The sequence below is a fragment of the Natrix helvetica genome (genome assembly GCF_964273705.1).
Source record: "Natrix helvetica genome assembly, chromosome: 6".
Lineage (NCBI taxonomy): Eukaryota > Metazoa > Chordata > Lepidosauria > Squamata > Natricidae > Natrix > Natrix helvetica.
Window position 1 is genome coordinate 70,392,746 of NC_138553.1, and position 21,773 is coordinate 70,414,518.

The window sequence follows — 21,773 nt, forward strand, 5'->3', positions numbered from 1 at the left end:
ATTAGAAAAAAGAATTCTCCCAGACACTCTTAGCTAGCAAGAAATTAGGTCACTAACTGTTACAGAATAGAAGAGACAACTGTCAAGGTCTAGAGTAGAGTTTAAGTCTATAGAGAGCCTATGATCAGTACAAATAGAAAGCGTTTAATAGACCATCTTTTAAAGGACCAGGAGTTTTTCAGAAAATGTCTTATTTTATTTTTAAGAACGGGCACTCGGTGGCCTTATGGGCCAGGTGAAGCCTGCCAGGGTTTTGCAAAGAATAAGGAAGCTGATCTTGGTGAAAATAAGCAGGAAATGCCCCCTCCCCCGCCAAAAAAAAAAACCTGAAGAATGTTTAAGCTCCAAGAAACAAATAAGATTTGGAAGCAACTGAAGTAAATGGTTCTCTAATTCATTGGAGTACAAGGATGAGAAAGAAGCATAACTAGATTTCCAAAGAGTCTGTTATTGCAGCTCTTCTCAAAACATTTATTGGGGAAGAGATGGTTCTGTTTCATGCTACATTGGTCAGACAACACCTGGAATATTGTGTCATATATGGTTGCCCATTAGAATCACACTAGAAGGTATGAAAAAGGTCAATGAAAATAGTAAGGGGTTTAGAAGCTAAATTTTATGAATAATGGTGTTGCAAGAAATGTTCATCTGGGTTCAATTCCAAATGGGTAAAAAAGATACAAGATTCATGGAAGTTGCTTGGAAAGAAAGTTGATTAATAAACAAGATCACATGGGTTGAGATGCTGGGGGGGGGGAGTCAGAGATGCTGAGAGTGCCTGGGTTTTATGCCCTCTCTGAGCTTTTTAATTTGATTTTATATTCTGATTGGTTGTCAGACTCAATGCAGGGGTAACTTTATTAGGTTGTCTGTGTCCCAGACTTGGTTGAGCCTTACTGGGTGATGATGTAATGAAAAGGCTTTGGGCAATTCCTCCTATGGTTCTGCCTGAAGGACGTAGATCTTGGTTACGTAGAATAGACTGGCCGAGGCCTTAATGACCCATTGACAAAGGTAGGTAGGGGGGCTGAGTTTCTGCCTCCCTTTTAGGAGAAATATTCTGCCCTTTTAATATTTCATAAAATATATCATTTTCCTAGAAGAGGGGTGGGTGCTGACTTCCTAGAATGGCTAAAGGACCTATGTTTACTTTAAAGAATAGAAAGCTTAAAGGAAATATGGAAAGACTGTCACAGAGAAGATGTTATGGATTTATTTTCTACAGTTCCAAAGAGCAAGACAAAAACCAGCAAAAAAGCCTCCAAGGTCCAACATCATGATCCAACCTGCAATTCCTTCAAGTATTCCACTGGCAGCTAAGCAGACATGAATTAATGTAATCATTGTAAGAATGGTATTTGCAACTATTCAATTAGCCTAGTTGATTTCCTGGTATGGTCTACCTAATGGGCTGATAGGTTTCCACCCAGGCCATGACTTGACTCCTCGGATAATCTAATCTAAATCCAAACCTAATTATACTTAAGGAAGAACCAGTGAAATTAATTAGATTTAAGTTAAATTCATTGAATTCAAATGATCTATCTATCTATCTATCTATCTATCTATCTATCTATCTATCTATCTATCATCTATCTATCTATCTATCTATCTATCTATCTATCTATCTATCTATCTCTATCATCTATCTATCTATCTATCTATCTATCTATCTATCTATCTATCTATCTATCTATCTATCTATCTATCTATCTATCTATAAAACCGTGTCTGTCTGTCTGTGTGTGTGTCTGTGTGTTCCAACATAACCCTGGAAAGCCTCGAGAAATTTCAACCAAACATAGTACACAGATGACTTACTCTCTGGAAACAAATACTGTCAGGGTGTGTGTTCTGTTAAGAGACAGCCTGTTGTGCCTTAAAATGGATTCTACTGTACTGCCATAAAATGAATTCTATTGTACAGTGGAGTTGCCATGGTAACAGCTTCACAGTACTGCACAAAGGGGCTCCCCCTAGTAAGGGGGAAAATCCAACATTAGAAATTATGTTTGGTCCAGAAATTTCCCCCCTATAAAAAGATACCCGGACAATGCCAGTTCTAAATAAAATTAAAACTACACCAGACTACATTCTTTGAGGTCCCATTGATTCCTCAACCAGTTCTCTCTTATTCCCCTCATGCATCCTGATTCCTACTGTGTCTCTTTGAAAAAGGTCCAGTGCAAATGAGCTATATCAACCACAACAAGAGGACTATGCCCCAGTGAAAGCTTTGCTCTGCAAACACTTGAAGCCAGAAAGTGGCCTATTTTGGTCAGAGAGATTTTATTCCTCCATCTGTTGTAAAATGTTCTTAATTTAAAAAGAATAAAAAGGAAAAGAAACTCTTTCCTTACATTTTCAAGCTGTTGCTGAGCTGAACGACTAAAAAATCTAAGTGTGCCAAAAGAAATTAAAAATAGTATGAAAAGATATCACAAGGAAAATTATTAGCTGTCACTTTTCTGTAACCAAAAAAAAACCATTGCCAATGTTAAACCAGCTACAGTAGAATAATAGCAACTGTCTTCCATCCTAAGCTGCTTAAAATAAACAGCTCTGGATACCCTAATCACATTTTACAATTAATATAGAATTGTTCGTTTAGACCTTAAAACCTCTCTAAATTTTTATGCCAGTGATCCAGTTCTTTGCCCTTCAATCAGTCTATTAAAAAAAAAGACTCAGAGAGAAACACAAAATGGAAGGAGAGAGAGAGAAGAAGAGCACTTCTGCTCAGAAACAGTAAACTAATATTAATCACAATTACAAGCAGTAACATGTGATTACCATTTTTAATCAATCATGCAGTTTCATGTAAAGCTCACCAACGTTAACGCCTCTAGAATGGACAGCCATCTGTGCTTCTGCTAGATGAGAAATATGATGGATTGTTCCTAGTGGTTGTTTTAAAATTGTTTCACGAATGGAAATCATTCAGAAAGATGCTGGTTTTAACACAAACACACATGCATACACCAGTGGTGGGTTCCGGATCTTGTCACAACCAGTACGCTGCAATGGGGCCGGGCATCCACCTCAGGCACGCACGCACACACACCGCCCTGTGATGCTTCAGCTACTCGGCGGAGGCCGCACAGGCCCAGTTGGTAAGGAATGTGGGCGGGTGGGTAGGCCCTCCAAACCACTGTTCTGGTACAGTGGCTGCTGCTCCCGGCTGCCACCGGTAGGCCTGTATCAGGCCGTACCACCCGGAACTCACCCCTGGCATACACACAAACAAACACCAAAAAAGGATAATTTAAAAAGATAGTCTTAACCTTGATCTGAGGAAAAAATAGCAATAGTAATAGCAGTTAGTATACCGCGTCATAGTGTTGAAAGCATTATCTAAGCAGTTTACATAGCCCCCAACAATCTGGATTCTCATTTTTCCAACCTGGAACTTTGAGCCAGTCAGGATTGAGCTCCTGGCAGTGGGCAGAGTCAGCCTGCAATAGCAATAGCACTACAGCATTATCATTTAGACTTCCGCTTGACAGTGCTTTTACAGCCCTCTCTAAGCGGTTTACAGAGTCAGCATATTGCCACCAACAATCTGGCTCCTCATTTTACTGACCTTAGAAGGATGAAACACTGAGTCAACCTTTGGCCTGGTGAGATGCGATCTGCCAAACAGCTGGCAGCTGGTGAGCAGCAGAAGTATCCTGCAGTACTGCACTCTAACCACTGTGCCACCACAGCTCTTACATCTCGCAATGAGTTGTAATCGCTGTAAGTGGAATGGTGTTTACTCACATTCCAGTGGCATTACTGGATTGCTAAACAGCCTTCCAATTAGCCCAGATTCTGCCAATGCTCTCTGGAAATAATAGTAAATTTGATCCATAATTCAGAAAATTTCTCCAAATATTATCTATTGTCTTCCAGACTATTAATGATAATATTCTTTCAAAGTCTTGAAATAGTCACTAGGATTCATCTGAAACTTCATGCCAAATTATTATTTTTCATATGATAGAAAGGAGAAATGTGTGAGACGTAGGGATTGATCCTATTGATTGCGCTTAGTTAATTTGTAAAGAAACATTCATCTCAAACGATCTAAGCCCCAGAGCTCACTGCAACGGCATTGCCAAAATGGCATTAAGAGTTGTTAACTTAATTTTGGAGAAATTCTTTTCCAGTAACATTGTGCTGCTAACCAGGACGTACAAAACTTTTGCCAGACCAATTCTTGAATACAGCTAGTCTGTCTGGAATCCTGAATATCGGATATTAATACAATTGAGCAGATCCAGAAGTATTTCACGAGAAGAGTACTCCACTCCTCTGCTCACAATAGAATACCTTATGCCACCAGGCTTGAAATTTTGGGCTTGGACAACCTGGAACTATGCCACCTAAGGTCTGACCTAAGCATAGTACAGAAAATTGTCTGCTACAATGTCCTACCTGTCAACAACTACTTCAGCTTCAACCTCAATAATACTTGGGCAAACAATAGATACGAACTCAAGGTAAACAGCTCCAAACTCGATTGGAGAAAATTGCAGATACCTAAGAGGTCCATAAAGGAGGCATGCATAAGTGCACCAGTGTGCCTACCGTCCCTGTCCTACTGTCCCCATTTATTTGTACTCATTCCCTTTGTTCATGTCCATGTTTATACTTATACCTGTTATACTGTACATGTTTGACAAACTAAATAAATAAAATAAATAAATAAAATGAAATCTCATTTAGATTTGAATCTGCCTACTTTTTGGAATGTGCTATTCTCATCCTTTGAAAAGTCAGCTCCTGTTCACATACAGAAACATGAATTTTATCTTTGATCTTTTAAGCAGAAGAATGTCTACCCACTACTCTCTATGTTTAGTGGACCATTCCCTGGTTAGCTTGTGTCATTTCCAGCTTGTAGCAAAACACCCAATTCTGTCTTTAGTTTTTTGTTAATAAATACACTGATAGAGAGAATGGTAATCCAAGTAATAGAATCTTTTTGGAGTGATTTGTCATTTACCTTCCCATTGTTATTATTAACAATTATCAGTCTATTTTAATAAATAAATCAAGTTACATTATTTTGATAGCTGAAACAAGTAGCTTATCAGGATTGATTTTGAATGCACTAGAAGCAAAGTAAATTGCAAATTAGCCACAGTAATTTTTCAATACAAGCCATGCATGTGTATTTTGAAAATCTACTCAGGTGCCGTCGTATGTATCATTGTAGATCAATTCTGTTTCTTACTAAAGCTTACATATCAAAGATCACTTTGCCAATATGATTATCAGGGCGCTTCACATGTTTATAGCTAAAACCCTGAATCACTTTTCTTCCTCTTCCTTTTCCATTTCATCCACTAAAAATAATTTCTAACCAATGTGGCACCTGAGTAGATTTTCAAACTCAATGGGTTCTGAAATTCTTAGCCTTCAATCAACACTAACACTTAATACATTATTATTATTTTTGCACCAAAGCCCATTCACACTAACAACTTTTATATCATTACCTTTGTTTAACTTTGACTTTTGATACTTTGATTCCACATTAAGTTTTTTGTTTTATCAATATCATGTGTGAACTCAAACTTTCATGACATTAAGAATTCCACCAATTGTAAAGCTGCTTAGGAGAACAAAGGAAAAGTTGGTCATTTTTCTTCGCATCTTAGTGGTTAGTTTCTCTTGGAAGAAGATAAGAATTATTTTCTCTTTGGTTTCCATTGATAAGGATTTACGATCTAAATATTAACAGAATTAACTGGTTTTACAGAGGACCTGAGGAAATATTTTTCACTAATTGATCTCTCAGAAACTAAATTTTGGATTACAAGTCAAGGTGTAGATTCAATGGTTGGACAATAATAAAAATAGGTGATACCTTGCTCAGTAGTAGTAACTGTGAAAGGGATCTTGGAGTCCTAGTGGACAACCATTTAAATATGAGCCAGCAGTGTGCAGCAGCTGCCAAAAAAGCCAACACAGTTCTAGGCTGCATCAACAGAGGGATAGAATCAAGATCATGTGAAGTGTTAATACCACTTTATAATGCCTTGGTAAGGCCACACTTGGAATACTGCATTCAGTTCTGGTCGCCACGATGTAAAAAAGATGTGGAGACTCTAGAAAGAGTGCAGAGAAGAGCAACAAAGATGATTAGGGGACTGGAGACTAAAACATATGAAGAACGGTTGCAGGAACTGGGTATGTTTAGCTTAAGAGAAAGAAGGACTAGGGGAGACATGATAGTATTGTTCCAATATCTCAGAGGTTGCCACAAAGAAGAGGGAGTCAAACTATTCTCCAAAGCACCTGAGGGTAGAACAAGAAGCAATGGGTGGAAACTAATCAAGGAGAGAAGCAACTTAGAACTGAGGAGAAATTTCCTGACAGTGAGAACAATTAATCAGTGGAACAGCTTGCCTCCAGAAGTTGTGAATGCCCCAACACTGGAAGTCTTTAAGAAGATGTTGGATAGCTATTTGTCTGAAACGGTATAGGGTTTCCTGCCTAGGCAGGGGGTTGGACTAGAAGACCTCCAAGGTCCCTTCCAACTCTACTATTGTATTGTATTGTATTGTAACTAGTCAAATTTGAAATTTTATGAATACCTACAAAAGGTTTCAAGAAGATTCATGTTTCCAAATGCTAGCGAGAATCAACATGTTTCATATGTTGCTTTCTCTTTGACATTCCTACTCCATCTTCTCCTATTCTCTTCCTATGCTTAAACAACGTTTTAAAAATTGGACTTTATCTTGTGAACTGCCATTTATTTTGCATATCATAAATTATTAATTAACCTATTAATTGAATTGCAACTTTTTAAAAATCCAGTCGCAATGCAAGTATTGATTATATATGCATAGAAGGAGATTACAGAAACATGAATGTTATTTATAGGGACATACAAAGGTTTGAGTCAATGCCTCAGTAAAAGCCGATCCAGTTCAAACTCTTGATTGGGTATGGATTATTTTGTTATTTAATAAAATAAAATGAAAAGAAAAGAAATGAAATGAAATAAAATAAATAATACAATCACATGGTGATCTAGTTAGAATGTCAGTTGAGCTTAGAGTTTTAAATCAGAGGAAGCAATTTCCTAGATGCTTCTGTATTTGTTACCCAGATGTAAGCTTTCGAAAATGGAAATATGAACCCTGTTTGACTACCATGCCTATGTTTGTCTTCCAAATTTATTTAAATAGATATGTTCAGTATGGTGATATTTGACTATAATAAATATTTGATTTTGACATTCTGAGTCCCGATTATTGCTTGCCAACACTAACACTTTTTAAAAATGTTACTTATATTTCTATATCAGATATATAATAATCTGGTAGGCTTTTTTAGATTTATTTCTGATGGTGAAATAGACCAATAATTGGTCCCTTGAATAAATATGAGATTAAGCAAATTGGATAACTGGGAAAAAGACAGCTACATGCTGTGAGCATTTTATAGGACTTTCAATAATATATAATTATTTTCAAGAAAATTCAAACCAGCTATGTATGTGTCTAAACTAAAGGCTAACTATAACTAATAACTAAACTATTAGCATCAGGTAGAAAAACCAGGTTTAAAGCTACAAAGAAAAATACTGAAGTGATGCATAGCTTCTACCTTTCAAGATTAACCATCAATGGTAAAAAATCAAGCAGTCAAGAAATATACTACAGACTATCAGTAGAGGATCTATGAAGACTTTGGAAAAGACATTCAAATGCTTTTTGATCAGAATAATGCAAGGTATTGGAAAAACAAGTTAAAAAGTGTGTGATACAATGTACCAAGAATTTAAGTTGTAATACACAGATTGACCAATGGGAGAAGATGTGACTGAAAGGCCTGAAATTTATAATATACATAGATGGACCAATGGGAGAAGATGTGACTGAAAAGCCTGAAATTTATAATATACTAGCTGACAACCCAGGGCTATCCTGATATTAATTTATCCCAACCCTCCTTCCATGAACATTGCTGGAATTTCTACTGTTCGATTTTCCCCCTTACCAGAGGGAGCTCCCTTGTTTAGGTTTAGGTTCAGGTTTATTGGACTTATATGTGTACTTGTGGAGTACTGTGATGCTATTACCATGGCAACTCCACAGCACTGTACAGTAGAAGCCATTTTAAGGCACAACAGGATGTATCTTAACAGAACACACACCCTGAGAAGTGTTAGGGGTATCTTGCCTCCACAGTATTTGTTTCCAGAAGGTAAATCATCTGTGTACCAAGTTTGGTTGAAATTGCTCAAGGGGTTCCAGAGTTATGCTGGAACACACACACACACACACACACACACAGAGCCATTTTTATATACATAGATTATAATGTAAAAGATATTTTTTGCAAATTGGCATATCATTGGCATGTGACATTAGAAAAATACCTACGATGTATAAAGGTGCTTCTAATTTAGAGAAATGTGAGAAACAAATGAAGGGTCATTTTATCACACAAGGTGGACTTGTAAAAAAGCTTTAAAAAGTCTCTATGTTGAAATACATGCAATGACATACAGATTTTTTTTAAAAAAAATTAACATTCAGCTAATACCAACAAACCTTTTGGGAGATATGAGACTTTTAAACTTTAGTGTTGGAGAAAACTCCTAAGAATATCATGGACAGTCAAGAAAACAAACCAATGGGTCATCGAGTTAATAAATCCAGAGGTCTCCCAAAAGTCGTAAATGACCATGTTCAAATTATCCTAGTTCAAACACATTATATGAAGTTGCAGCTATCTGGAAAATCTCTAATGCTGGGAAAATTGGAAGGATAGAGAAGAAGTTGACCAGAAGCAAAGTGGATGGTGTTAGTTACAGTGACAGTGAGTACATCATTTGGATAATTAGGAATAGATTGTTATGGAGAAAAAAAACTATGTTGTTGCTAATGATAAAAAATGACTTGATGGCACATAATCAGTGCATAGGAGTTCTCTGAACATGGATATGCCTGAAGAGGGCCTATGTTCAAAGAGGCAAGGAATTTTTGAAAGCTTTAACATGCCTTTTACAAAATTTCTCAAGGACTCTCCCACAACCGTCTCCTCATTATTGTGAGAAAATGGCTATTCACTCTTCTGTGGAGGAACAATATTACATTACACCTGTGAACAATTTCCCCCAGTAATAGAGCCAGTATTATGCATCCTAATACAATGAGGTCAAACTCTCACTCAGTTTCCCTGTGACTAAGCTACTCGCTTCGTAAATAACTCTGGGTTTGTTCTGAAAGAAGGTGATGGGAGAAGCTAGAAGGCAGGTACCCAGATCATGCATCCTTGTCATTACTAAATCCTTGATTTTTGCCTACCCTTAGAAAGAAAAGCCATGTTTTATTCACCAAAGGTGTCCTCTCTCAATGTAATGAATAATCCTCCTAAATAGGCAAATATGTATTGATTTAAACAGAGGACAGTAAATGTGACAAATAGTTAGGAGAAAACCTTGCCATCCTAAGTAAGGGAATTAATTAGGAAGGTGATTGTAGTCTTTCTTTAATGAGTTGCAAAAATAAATGACTTCCTTGGTGTTCCTTGTGACCCCTGTTAAGTTGGCAAGGTGGTGTTTCATCAGTTTAGGCAGTAGTTTGAACCTCTTTGTAATCACGGCTTCGTCATTGCTCTAAGTTCATTTAAAAGGATTGGCTGCTGCTTGCACACATGCTGAGCAAAAAGGATCCAGGGTTCATTTTCATTGTGATCTAGGTGGTACCACCAAACCATAACAGGTACCTTGACTATGGAAAACTCCCAAAATCCCCATTAGAGCAGAATACAGGCATAAGTGATTGTAACCTAATGACTTCCTCCTTTTTCAAGGAAACTCTTGGGGAACATTTGGCCAAATCCCTGTGCAAACACAGTTCCGCTTTGCTTCAGGTAAATTAGTAAAGGAGCTTGCTGGAAATTTTATTTGGAATCTTCCCAAGAGTGAAAGCAACCGATGAAAAGGAAGGCAAAACCCACTTTAAGTTCTGTAGTAACAGTCTTCCAGGTCACAGGAGAGATTCAACCATATACAGACTTTTAAAAGTTAAAAAAAATGTCTCAAGTAATTTTTTTATGCTAGATGTGCTCAAAGGTTTATACAATACAATACAATACAATAGTAGAGTTGGACGGGGCCTTGGAGGTCTTCTAGTCCAACCCCCTGCCTAGGCAGGAAACCCTATATTGTTTCAGACAAATAGCGATCCAACATCTTCTTAAAGACTTCCAGTGTTGGGGCATTCACAACTTCTGGAGGCAAGCTGTTCCACTGATTAATTGTTCTAACTGTCAGGAAATTTCTCCTCAGTTCTAAGTTGCTTCTCTCCTTGATTAGTTTCCACCCATTGCTTCTTGTTCTACCCTCAGGTGCCTTGGAGAATAGTTTGACTTTCTCTTCTTTGTGGCAACCCCTGAGATATTGGAACAATGCTGTCATGTCTCCCCTAGTCCTTCTTTCTCTTAAGCTAAACATACCCAGTTCCTGCAGCCGTTCTTGATATGTTTTAGTCTCCAGTCCCCTAATCATCTTTGTTGCTCTTCTCTGCACTCTTTCTAGAGTCTCCACATCTTTTTTACATCATGGCGACCAGAACTGAATGCAGTATTCCAAGTGTGGCCTTACCAAGGCATTAAACCCAGTTTGCTTGCTTGATTGCACAAATATTTTTCCTCAGGGTTAATTTAAAATCTAAGGTTTACAACCACTCCTTTCTCCTAAAGCCTAGTATTCAGCTATATTTTTCTTTGCTTTTGGTGCTTCTAATGAAATAGAATAAAGGTAAACGTTCCCCTCGCACATATGTGTTAGTCATTCCCAACTCTAGGGGACAGTGCTCATCTTCGTTTCAAAGCTGAAGAGCCAGCACTGTCCGAAGACATCTCCATGGTCATGTGGCTGGCATGACTAAATGCGGAAGGAGCACAGAATGCTGTTACCTTCCCACCAAAGTGGTCCCTATTTTCTACTTGCATTTATACATGGTTTCGAACTGCTAGGTTGCCAGAAGCTGGGACAAGTAACGAGAGCTCACTCCATTATGCAGTGCTAGGGATTTGAACCGTCGAACTGCTGACCTTTCTGATCGACAAGCTCAGCGTCTTAACCACTGAGCCAATGTGTCCCTTGAAATAGAATACTATTTTATACATTTTACAACAAAACCCAAGACACATATGAAATAGAATAGTTATCTACTATTTTATATATGTGTCTTGGGTTTTGTCATGGGAAGGGGGCTGTAAACTACTAATATAACTGAGACTTTACAAATGAGTTGCTAGTTACTGGGTTTAAATTGCCTTTGCATTTAGAAACTAGAAGGCATTTTACTTTGTGTAGTCTTATTCCTATCAATTTAGTTGGAGGGGGAGGTGGGGAGGGGAGAAAGAAGATGGTATAAATGAATTAAAGCAAAAGTAATCAGAATTGTCCTGCCTGAAAAGGCTAGCTCTGGTACGTAAGTTATTTTTATACCCAAACAAAATGGAATAGAAGTCATCGTCTTTAACCTTGACCATTCCTCTTCAATGTTTCTGGATTTGTTTTTGTCACAGATGGCAAATTCTCCAGCAGCAATCCTGCATCTAAAAAGGGTACAGTGAAAAATTAATTCAGAATGACAAGAAGATAAAGGGGGAAAGTCTGAAGGGAAGATCTCGAGATAATTCTGGTTAGGATCCTCCCGTTCCTTCACTGGGACCCATATTTAACTGATAGTGAAAAGATGAACACAATCAAGTTTATTAAGAATGTCTAAAAGACAAGTTTCAGTCTGAAAGACAAATCAAAAAAGTTATGTTAGATATTAGCTACAGTTATAATGGTTGGGAAAGAGGTTTAATCTCATTGGTCGAAGGGTCTGACAGCTCCCTATAAAAGGGCTGCTGTCAGACTCAACCTTCGCTGGATTGTTACAATAAAGAGCTGTTGTTACCGTTAGCCTGTGTGTGCCTTTCCATTATGCGATCTAACACTGGTGATGAGGGTGGGATCGGAAGGCAAATAGGCGAACAAAAAGAGCATAGCAATCCAGCAAGTAAATCCAGCCCGGAGCTCAGCGTGGCTACGAGCAGCCATTTTTGAGCGGCAAAATCAAAACGCCCTCAGAACAAAAAATGGCGATGCATGCCCCACCGACTCCGTATGACCGAGTCACTGAGCACTGGGATTCGTATATAAGAAGGTTCTACTGCTTCCTCGAAGCCAATGACCTCATGGGCCTTTCTGAAGGCCGCAAGAACATGTTCCTCGGTTACTGTGGACAGGAAGTGTTCGAAACTGCCAAAGAACTCTCTGAGCCAACGCTGCTACAATCGGTCACTTGGTCTGTGCTCCAACAGACACTGAGGACAAACTACGCTCTGAAACCGTCTAAGCACATCCGCCAGAATGAATTTAATATTCGCAACCAGAGGGAAGGCGAATCGATCAACAAGTACGTTGCGGTGCTACAAAAGGCCGCAGCATACTGCGAGTTCTGAGACCTAGACGAACATATTCTTGACCGCATCATATGCGGTGTGCGGGATATTAACTTACAGAAGAGGTTACTTGCCAAATCTAACCTCACTCTACAAATTGCCTTGGACGAAGCCAGGGCATCAGAATCGGCCATCAAGTCTACTGAGACCCTGCAGTGCCAAAGCACTCCGCAAGACATGCGAAAGAGCGCACCCGTATATCGCGATGCTGCAGAGGCTGAGAGTTCAGAAGGTGAAGAAGATGACAGCTGCCACATGCACAGTAGCCGTGCCAAGCTGGTGCACAAATTTGAACCATGGTTCCTGCCTTGTGCTAGCTGCAGAGGAGACCATGCCCGATCGGCTTGCCATTTCCGTGATGCTATCTGCCAGCGCTACAAGCGAAAGGGGCACATCGCCAAGGTTTGCAGAAGTGAGAACCCCACAATGACCTGGCAGCCAAGAATCTGACCTAACCGCCAGCAAAGGACCAACCAAGGGGCATGACAGAAGCCACCATGGCACTCAGAGGGCGACACCAGAGTCACATATCACACCTCAATTGGCCAAGTCCACACTAGGCGGCCAAAAAAGCTGAAGGTCACACTCCTCATCGAGGGCTCTCCATGTGAGATGGAGATAGACATGGGGTCATCACTGACCATAATGCCATGGTCTACACTCAAGTGGGCTATCCGTAGCCTGAAGAAGCAGCATCTATGCACCCCTGACATCCGCCTTTGTGATTACCAGGGAAACCGAGTCCCCATTGTGGGCCAGGGCACCTTCCGGGTGCAATTCAAGAATTACAGTGGCCAGCTCCCACTGATGGTGGTCAGCGGTGACCTACAGAGCCTCCTGGGGCTTGACTGGTCTGAATCACTGGGCCTAGAAGTGACCAGTATCAACGCCTTGAAAGACGAGAGCACCGAAGCAATTTTTAAGGAGTTCGAGGACATCTTCAGCACCAGTCTGGGTAAGTATGTGGGAACTCCAATCTCTTTTAATTTGGACCCCAACATAGCCCCTATAAGGCTAAAACCCAGGAGAGTACCTTTCGCTCTCCCCCCCAAAATTGATCTGGAAATTGACAAGCTCGTAGGCCAGGTAATCCTAGAGACAGTTGATCACACATGCTGGGAGACCCCTATAGTGACACCTGTCAAATCTGACGGGTCTGTCTGCATCTGCGCAGACTACAAATGCACAATCAATAAAGCTTTACAACAAAGTGCTTACCCTGTACCCATTGTACAGCATTTATTACATTCCTTAGGCCCCGGCAAAGTATTTGCTAAATTGGACATGGCACAGGCATACCAACAATTGCCTGTAGATGGTGCTATGGCGGAGGCCCAAACCATTGTGATGCACAGGGGGGCATTCAAATGTCACTGCCTGCCATTTGGAGTTAGCCTAATCAATAGCTCTGGGATTCACCCGACCACTAAAAAAAATCAAGTAATCCAGGACGCCCCTACACCTTGCAATCAAACCAAGCTGCAGGCGTTCCTTGGGCTCCTTAATTTCTACAGCGTCTTTCTTAAACAGAAAGCCACTGTTGCTGAGCCCTTGCATCGTCTCCTGGTAAAGAACGCGAAGTGATCCTGGAGCAGAGCCGAGACAGCCGCATTTGCCACGGTAAAAAGACTTTCAGAAGACACATTCCTGGTGCAGTACAGCCAGACCCTGCCACTGGTGTTAACTTGTGATGCTTCCCCGTTTGGCGTCAGAGCTGTCCTCAGCCACTGCATGCCCTTGCTAAGATAGAAAAATATGGGATATACAACATCATCACTAGATGGATTTATAATTGGCTGACAAGCCACACTCAATGTAGTTCAATGGAACTACATCTAAATGGAGGGAAGTATGAAATGAGGTACCTCAGGGTTTTTAGACTCGATACTCTTCCACATCTTCATACATGATTTAGATGGAAGGATAGAAGGGGAACTCATCAAATTTGCAGAGGATAACAAGCTGGTGGGAATAGCCAACACTTTAGAAGATAGACTCAAGATACAGACAATTCTTGACAGACCTGAATAGCAACAAAATGAAATTCAGTGGTAAGAAAAGTAAGATCTTACACTTAGGCAAGAAAAACCCTCCGGAGGCTGGAAACAAGCCCATTTCTGGACTTCTGGGAGATTAGTTTTTCACCCTCCCCAGGCTCCAGTGGCTGGAAACAGGCCCATTTCTGGACTTTTGGAACTTCTGGGAGGCCCATTTTTCCCGAGCCTCCCAAAGCCTCCGTGCAGACCCTGCACTTACCTGGCATCCACAACCGGCCATGTAGAGACTCCTGGGAGAGGCAGGACAGGGTGGGTGAGGCCAGTCAGTTCTTGCAACTACCAGTTCGGCGAACCAGATGTAAAATTAGCATCTGTCTGAACTGGTCCGAACTATCTGAATCCCACCTCTAGATCTAGGTGTCTTAATGGACAGCCACTTAATTATGAGCCAGCAACTGCAGCTGCCAAAAAAGCCAATGTAGTTCAAGGGTGCGTCAATAGAGGGATAGTATTATGGCCATGTGAAATAAAACTGCTTTATGCTACACTAATAGGACCACAGTTGAATACTGCAACTAGTTCTAGTCCCTACAATATAAAATAGACATTGAGACTCTAGAAAGAGTGCAGAGAAGAGCGAGAAAAATGAAAAGGGGTCTGGAGACTAAACAATGCAGTGAATAATTGAGGGAACTAAAATGCTTAGTCTAACTAATAAGATGGACTGGGTTGACACGATAGTCAATATTAGAGAGACTGTCAAAGAGCAGACGGAGTCAGCGTATTCTCCAAAGCACCACAGGGCAAGGTAAGCAGTAACAGGTAGAAGATTCTTAAAGAGAGATCCAATCTAGAATTAAGGGAAATTTCCTGGCACTGAGAATAATTAATTATGGAAAGGGTTGCCTTCAGTGCTCCATCACTGGAAGTTTTCAAGCAGACATTGGACAACCCTTGGTCCAAAACGATATAGGATGTCCTGCCTTGGGCACAGTGTTGGACTAGAACAGGGGTGTCCAAACTTGGGAACTTTAAGACTTGTGGACTTCAACTCCCAGAATTCCCCAGCCAGCTGGGGAATTCTGGGAGTTGAAGTCCACAAGTCTTAAAGTTCCCAAGTTTGGACACCCCTGGACTAGAAGATCTTCAATCTCTCTTCCAATCCTCTATGTTCTAAACCAATTTGGAGGGGGGCAGGATGTGATTTGATTTTTTTTAAAATAAAATCATCCAGCTCTCTGTATACCCAAATCAAATTGTTCAATTGGCTCATTAAGATTTTCAAATCAATTTGTAAGTTGATGGTTTTAGTCTATATGTAGAAGTCCTCGTATCAACCGAGTCAATTCAAATGTATAGAAAGTGCAATTCCACATTCTAATTTGAAAAGATGACTCAGTCTCAAGACTGTAATTACCTGTGAAGTAAATCTTAGATCCAGTCTCTTCCGGCAGAATTTTAATCCCAAAAGGGACTCTAATTGTATTAAAATATTCCATCATTTTAGACAATGATTCAGCACTTTAGCAGAAGATAAAAAGCTACGCAAAGTCAGATCTGGGCAATATTTAGATGGAAAAGACAGGAAATCCCAGGGCTCTAAACTAGAATGTAAAGTCAAGAAAACATCTGACAACAAAACTCTGGCATAGTGCTTTCATCTTATTGCCAAAAAACAACATTGACATAATTGGAGTCAAGCTCAGTTTGGGCGATTTAACGTTGAATGCAACCAGTAGATGATTTTTTTAAAAAAAAAATCTTTCTCATTTTTCCTTCAACTGTTGCTTCCCTTTTGAACCATTAGAAGCTAGGCAGGGTAAGTATTGTCCTATTGAATGGCCTGGTCTTCATCTGAGGAAGTAAATTGCATAATTGCATATATTGCATAAGTAAATTGGTGTAGGACAGTGATGGCAAACCTTTTTTCCCTCGGGGGCCAAAAGCACGTGCATGAGATATCATGTACATGTATGCCCACACCCATAATTTAATGCTCCCCCACACCGTGCCACCTGCACATATGAGTGACACCCTTTCACCTGTGCGCATGGATTTTTTGGAGCCTGGGGAGGAAGAAAATGGCCTCCCCCGCCCCCTGAGGCCCTCTGGAGGCTGGAAACGGCACATTTCCTCACTTCCGGTGGGCCTGTTTTTCACCTTCCCCAGGCTCCAGAAGCTTTCTTGCAGGCTGGGGAGGGTAAAAATGGCCTCCCCCACCCCCTGGAGGTCCTCCGGAGGCTGAAAACACCTTCCAATAACCTCCGCGCAAGCCCTATACTTACCTGGCATCATGTGGAGACTCCTGGAAAGGGAAGGGCAGCATGGGCAGGCCAGCTGAAAATCAGTTGGCCAGCATGCATGGACGCTGGAGCCAAGCTAGGGCAATGGCTTGCATGCCCACTGATATGGCTCCACATGTCACCTGTGGCACGCGTGCCATAGGTTCACCATCATGGGTGTAGGGTCTCCTAATAGAGCGGGCGTGGAACTAGGAGACCTCCAAAGTTTCTTACAATTCTATTGTTTTGTTATATATTGTCTTACTGTAGTGTAGGACAATATTTTTTTTCAGCTCTGGCAACTTTAATATGGGTGGAATGGCTGGAGGATTCTGGGAGCAGAAGTCCACACAACTTAAAATTGCCAACTAGATTGGGAAACACCAATCTAGTGATAGCAAGAGTTTAATCCATTTCTGGAATAGTAATCAAGAAATCAAGAAAAAAAAATAGTTCTCTGCCCTCTCACCATCAAGAATGCTAAAAGAAAAGCTTCCTTCTTTTAAAAAATTAAAATCAAGAAGGTGGCTACAACAACCAAATGCAATTAAATAACTTGGCTAAATGCAATTAAATAACTCGATCATGGTCAAATTATTTGTCAAATCAGTATGATCACCCACTTCACTTTAATCACAAGCCTCAGACATGAAGTTCTAATTCTAAACATATAGATATGAATGTATGTGTGAGGGAGGGGGGAAGAGGGGAGAGCGATGAAATAGATGAAACAGAGATAGATAGAGATATACAGATGATAAAGAGATACAGATACAGATGGGGGCATGATGGCTCAGTGGTTAAGATGTCGAGCTTACTGGTTGGAAAGCCAGCAGCCCAGGTTTGAGACCCGAGCTCCACGTGACTGAGTGTGGTCCTGTCCTCATTCCGGTTGCTACCAACCTAGCAGTTTGAAAGCAAAAAAAATGTGAGTAGATAAACAGGTACCACTTCAGTGGGAATGTAACAACGTTCTGGGACATCATGATGGCAACATAACTGCAGGCAGTTTTATAGTTGGCAACAATGAGCAAAATAAAAACTGAAGGGACTCCTTTACTTTTTTATAGGTATAGGGAGGGACCGAGGGAGGGAGAAGGAGGGAGGGAGGGAGGGAAGGAGAGAGGGGGGTATTTTCTGCCCACAGTGCTATACTTTCCCCTTCCCGGATGCCATATAACCAAACCAGTGGGAGGATTCAGCCAGTTCGCACCTATTCGGGAGAACCGGTTGTTAACTTTCTAAGCAGTTCAGAGAACCGGTTGTTGGAAGCATTCTCTTTTTGTTTTTTCCCACTTTACAGGACTAATCCTGTAAGGAAGGCAGGAAAGAAACATGCTTCATTGCCCTGCTTACAGAAACTGCCGCTCCATTTAACCCTTACTACACTGTAACAGCTAAGGCAAAGTGCCCATCCTCCTGAGTGACATTGAGTTGGCCACACCCACCCAGTCACATGACCACTGAGCCCTGCCTACCGAGCTGGTCATTAGGGCAGAGAACCGGTTCTTAAATTATTTGAATCCCACCACTGACCCAAACTATATACTGAATCGAATGTGGGACATTGCAAAGGATGTCAAATTGCAATAAAGTCTTGCCTTGAAACTGTCCCACCTCCAGTGAATTTAAATCCATCTGCCATACCCCTTAACGTGCTGTCAGGCACAAGCCAAAGTCGCTGTAGCAAACATTCAATCATCTGTCAATCAGACTTGATCTCTCTCTCCTATATGTTTTGGGAATCATTGGTTTCTTTTTGCCGCTCTCCTCTTTTGCATTCAAAATATGTATATTTGAGATATGAGCAGATTAAATTGAATGTGAACAAAGGGTTATATTTTAAAAACATATTAAACAAATAAATACTTGAAAGATCTAAAAAGAGGAGAGGAAATCTTTGTAAGCGGTCCTTCTATCTTCTGGTGTGTGTTTAGAACCCCATGATGGTATAGCTGTTACGTTTGATGGACTGACAAAATGTAATTAATTTTTTTTCAATGCAGCCATGTTAACACATCAGTAGGAAAACATATAGTAAACAAAGAGGGAATATCATTTGTCATCACAGGAAAGTAAATGTGTTGGCAAAATGTGCACTGCATTTTTAGCGATGCTGATAGCAACCAGTCATGCATGTCTTTATTTCTGATGGAGTTAATCATGCACATCTGCCCCAATTAATCATGTGCATTGAGCTTCTCTTTCTCTCTCCTTTCCTTCTCTCTATCTTCTCTTCCATTTGTCAGGGATGGACTTGTTTACACATTGCCCAGAGGATATGGAAAGAACCTCACTGTAAAAGGAGTTGGGGAGACATTGGAACAGAATCTTATTTTCATTTCAGATTTCAACTGCACCAGTATATTTTCTGATGCATTGTTGGACCATAAAAATAATTCTGGTGATATTCCATGTCTATCGCTGAAATCTCATCTAATAGCCCAGTACTGAGGACCAATTTGTCAAGGAAGGAAGGAAGGAAGGAAGGAAGGAAGGAAGGAAGGAAGGAGGGAGGGAGGGAGGGAGGGAGGGAGGGAAGGAAGGAAGGAAGGAAGGAAGGAAGGAAGGAAGGAAGGAAGGAAGGAAAGAAGGAAGGAAAGAAGTCATTTTTATAACAATGGCAGATTCTACATATATTCTAGAAATTTCCAAACAAAGAGTCTTTCATTTCCTGGCCCTTTAAATCCAATATTTAATTATCACAGTTTTACCATAATAGATACAATGTACAGGCATGTCAAATTTTTCAACTTTCAATTTCCAAACATTAGGGATGCTCAAAAGATCTGACATGCCTTGGGGATTGTAAGGATATTTTGATTAATATAATTTAGATGTGCTTGGTAACTACACATATATTATAACTTTTTAACATGTTGTTTGTTTCATTATTATCCCATTTTATTATGTAAAAGTTGTTTTAATTGCTGATTAAAGCTGCCCATCTTCCCAAATTTAATTGTTGATTAAAGCTCCCTGATTGTGTTGTACCTCAGCAGTTAAACCAGTGGGTTATCAGCTGGAAAGCTGGCAACTCCAGTTTGAGACCCAAGCACCATGCAATAGTGTGAGCTCCCATTCTTATCCCAGCTCCTGCCAACGTAGCAGTTGGAAATCATGAAAATGCAAGTAGATAAATAGGTATCCCTTTGGTTGGAAAGTCAGCGCTTTCTGACATCCTGCTTGCCACATGACTGCAGAAATGTCATCAGACAGCGCTGGCTCAATGGCCTTGAAATGGAGATGGAAGATCTCCATATTCAGCAATAACTAGCAGAATAAAATTCACAGGGATTTTTTCCAGTGACGTCATAGAAAACTGCATATAAGGGGATTTGGGCAATGGAATAGAAGTAGATCCTCTTACCAACTTCTTAAGCATTGGTTCAACTTCCTGATGTAACCTAAAGCCCTGGAAAGTCTTAGAAGTCTCCCATTTAGATAAGAGTTGAATGGTGATCCTATTTAGATGTTTTGAGATCACTGAGATAGACTAGCTGCTGCCACATAATATATAGTCCTGGAAATGACAAATCTATGTAGTTCCCCCAATGCATAACTAATTTGGGACCATTCTTCAAAGGTTTTCTTTTTAAAATCCCAATCTAGTTTTTACTAATGATGGTTTTTTCAAAAGGCAACTTCTTGGTTTTTTTTCTTGAAAATGTTTCACTTCTCATCCAAGAAGCTTCCTCAGTTCTGACTGACTGGTAGGGAATGGAAGGATTTACCAGTATATTCTTTGCAGCCATCTGGTTGTCAGCACTCTGAGGATAGGTTGTTAGCTCTTTGAGAGTCTCTTTGAGAATTGTTGTGGCCACTTAGGGATTTATCAGTATAAATCCCTAGAGTCACCTGAATCAGAGCACAAATAGGTGTGGAACCTTCTTGGGGTTGCTAAAAGGACTGTGTTGTAAACAGAAAATAGGCGGTGTATCCCTCCTCCTCTGTTTGAGGGAAGGCTGTTTAATTTTAATATAGTGGTCCTTTCCATCCAGAATGTGAACTTTGCTGTCTTCCAAATCTTGGAAGCTGTCTTTCAGATGCAAATGGATTGTTGAATCCTTTCCTGGGTTTGTTCTCCTGTGTTGTGTCACGTGCTTGTGAAGTGGTTGTTTTGTTTTCCCAATGTACAGATCTGCACATGTCTCACTGCAGCATATAGCATATACCACATAGCTTAATTTGTGTCTGGGTGTATGTCCTTGGGGGAGATAAGCTTCTGGCTTAATGCATTCTTGAGTTTAAAGTGTGCACCTATATTGTGCTGGTTCAAAATTCTCCAGAGATTTTCAGATATTCCTGCAATGACAACATTGCTCTTTGTTCTTCTCTTCGTCTGTTATGAATCTGGATCTTTTTACAGATTTGAGGAAGGCCCATTTAGGATAGTCATTTAGATGTCTTCCTTGATGTGTTTTTGTTCTTTTTCTTTTCCCTCTTTACTGATAGGCAAACCTTTAGCTCACTAGTGTAGGGTTCTAATTAGTCCCAGTTTGTGCTCCAGTGAATGGTTAGAATCAAAATCTAAATATTGTTTTTTTTCTGTCTATAGGTTTTCTGTAAACTTCAATATTGAGGCTTCTGTCTTTTTTAATGTCTACTGCACAATCCCAGAAAGCCAGATTATTTTCCTTAACATCTTCCCAGGTGAACTTATGGTATCTGTACACAGAGTTGACATGTTTTGTGAAGGTTTCAAATTCCTGTGTTTTAATCTTGTCACAACTATCGTCCACATACCTATATCAGTACATGGATTGAATTCCTGTGAAGGGGTTTAGGGCTTTGGTTTCTAATTCTTCCATGAAAAAGCACCTTTGGGACAACCATGACCTGGATGATTGAAATCTCCATAAATCTAGTTTATACTTTTAAAAAATGCTTTTCTAACTAAGTATAATTAACAAAGAATAATCCTGTGTTGTTTTTCTTATGTTACAGCAAGTCTGAATAAAATAATTCAGCAAAAGGAAATATTTCTATCAATTCCCAAACGTGATGCAATTAAATTCCT